We start from the raw sequence: 2,974 nt of genomic DNA, 5'->3' as shown, positions 1-2,974 counted from the left end.
TCAATATAAAGAATAATAGTAAATAACCTTTCCTGCGGTCTACTGAATCTCTTGAATCCTAGCTGCATCACTCACTAGCTACATTTTATAACTTTGATAACACAAAATAAAGAATAATAGTAAATAATATGACAATAAATAAAGAATAATATTGTAAATAACACAAAATTTCCAAAAAAAAACTATAAATCAAATTTACAATCACCCCCAAAAAATTATAAATCCAGTGTAAAATTTTAAACTCCAATTCTTTATCTTCGTGAACAAAATATCCACCAATGAAAAAATCAAAAGAATAAAATTTGTTATTATCGGATGAAAAATATATGATCGATCGAGGAAAAATTGAACACTAATCAAATTCACGAGTAAAATTCCAGTTAGAGGAGAAATTTCTAAATATAACATAGATCTTAAATTTAGTTCATTATCAAATTTAAGTTAAAACTTAAAAAATAATTTTGATTTAATTGGTATATTTATAATAACGAAATAATTATTATTATACTGTGACAAATATAATAAATAAAGAATAATATTGTAGATAACATAATTTTTTTTTTTTTAAGACTTTCATGCATGAAAGGTGACTAAACTCCGAGTAGACTAGAATGAACAAGAACTCGGAAGTTTTCGGCAAGTGCAGTGTATTTCATTCTTCAAGGCTGACCAGAGGTTCGGAACAAAAGTAATCATCCCAGGCAAGGTACCTGAATAATGAAGACTTCAACGAAGCGCCTTGTTCAAATGCACATTCGTCGCTGTTTCACATGGGGAAAAAAAGAGGAGCAAGTAGATTCACCACCGCAAGAAATCAGAGGAGAATAAGAGAGATCGAGCTTTCAGATTAGCATAGAAAGAGTGAAAGCTATAGCTCTGGGTTGAGGAGACAGCGATGCGAGTTGGCTTGACGATGTTTTTCGGAGGTATATCCTTTCACGTTTCTCAAAGATTGCACGGATTTGGAGTTCTAAATTGGGAACAGAAAAAAGTCTCGAAATGGATTTCCCGGTTGCAACTTCTAGGGAGGAAGCAACCGGCTTACCTCTCTCATAAATAAGCGTTCCCGCAACTGAAATCTCTCTCCCTCAGTGAACCCCTCTGTTGTTGCTCTTCCCCAAGAGACTTTTTCCGCTCTTTTCCCTTCAATTCTTTCCTCCGCACCTTCTTCTGCGAGCCTCTCTTCTCCTTCACCAAATACGTACTCTGCTCGCCACTTGAAGCGATGGCCTACGAAGCTCTCTCCCCGCCGAAGAAGACAACCGGAAATCCTTATCCAAAGAGGGGCCAAATCAAATCCAAGATTTTCGGGATGTTCGTCAAGTCAGTGGTAACATTAGCTTCATCGGCAGCGGGAGGAAAGACGAAGCGAGGAGGCGGCTCCGGCGGCTCGACTTCTACGACTCCCGCTTTGAGCGCCTTCACCTCTGAAGAAAATTCTGACGCCTAAGAGAACCGCGTCCCGTGATCTTATCTTGCCATTTTCTCGTTTTGGGGGTTCTTGAAGGCGAATTTCACGATCACCAATGCCTCTGCTGCTGATTTTGTTAGCACGTTGTCAGGAGAAGACAGAAACAAAAGAACCGGATACGCTGCATAGGTTTTCTGTGGATGTTGGATTTTAGCTTAGCGTTGTGGATAGATCAGTTGAACTGGAAGAGGGAGGATCTGGTTCAATCCTTGTGTGTGCTTACTCCTACCCAGTTTTTATTTCTTCAAGTCGTCTCTTCTTTATATGTTTTTTTTTTCCTTTTTCTCTTTTAAAAACCGACTTCTCCTCGTTCTTGCGGACTGATGAGATGGATCGGAGACTAGAATGACAGGTTAAAAATATCGATCGAAGATCCATATAGAGGAATCTTGTTCGGTTTTTATTTTCTCCTGGCTTCTGTGTGTAATTTGTCTTTCTTTTCTTGAGAAGTATCCTTCTCGACTTTATATATTATAATTCGGTTTTTGTGTATGATATGTTCTTTCTTTTCTTGAGAATTATCCTATCTGAACTTTAAATGTAATTTACCATTCGTTTATTATTGGAAGTTAAGAACCAGTTTCTGGTGTTTCGAGTTCTGAAAAACGGGAATTTGAATTTAGTTTGAAGTTGACTAGAGTAAAAATTAAGAATTCTTAGTGTTTTAGCTGCTTCGATGACTGGTATGGATTAGACGGAGAAGACTTCGTATGGTCAAGATAGATGATTTCCATGGGAACCATGAATTAAGTGAAGGGTATTGCTACAGATTCTTTTAGTTCATACTGCTGCAACAGAGAAGCTTATTGAGATTTTGTCGAACGCAGAGCTAATTTTTCAAGACGACGCTAAAAAGTGAATGAAAAATCCCGAGCTTAAATTTCAATTCGTAAAATGTGATTGTTTCTTCAAAACTCAATTTTGATGAATGCAAATTTCAAGGTTGCATCGAGTCCGAACCTGTCTATGTTGGAGCCAAGTTTGATTTAAATATTTCGAACTCAAACTTAACTTATATTTAATATTTTAAATAAAATATATGTCAAATAAATTATATATAAAATTATACATATATTCTTTTTTTAAAAATGATTGGGAGATTCAGGATTGAATCTTGATAATGGATTAGAACACACCAATATTAATCTTTTTTACCACAAAAGTTGTTTAGCTTATTTTGTAATTTTTTAATCTGACCATAAATTTACCATGACCTCCTTCGTGCCCCTAGTTGAAAATTTATATTCTATAAAAAACAAAAAAATATTTTCCTATGTTACAAATTTTCCAAAAAGTTTTTTAAATAAAATCCTATTATTATTAGTAACGTACTAGAAAATTATAATAAATATTTTAAAATTTTCTTAGGAAAGTTAAATGGACCTCTTATTGCTTCTTCTAGGAAAAAATAAAAATTAATAATCAATCTAATATATTACTATAATTATTGATAAAATTTTTAATCAAATAAAATATCAAACACAAAATTGTTATGAAAATTTC

The sequence above is a fragment of the Aristolochia californica genome, unplaced genomic scaffold (assembly GCF_029961685.1).
Source record: "Aristolochia californica isolate CCGP_79_NKW_82.1479 unplaced genomic scaffold, dmAriCali1.0.hap1 SCAF_10, whole genome shotgun sequence".
In the NCBI taxonomy this organism is placed as follows: Eukaryota; Viridiplantae; Streptophyta; class Magnoliopsida; order Piperales; family Aristolochiaceae; genus Aristolochia; species Aristolochia californica.
The sequence above is the reverse complement of the archived record's forward strand: the minus strand, read 5'-3'. Positions refer to the sequence as shown.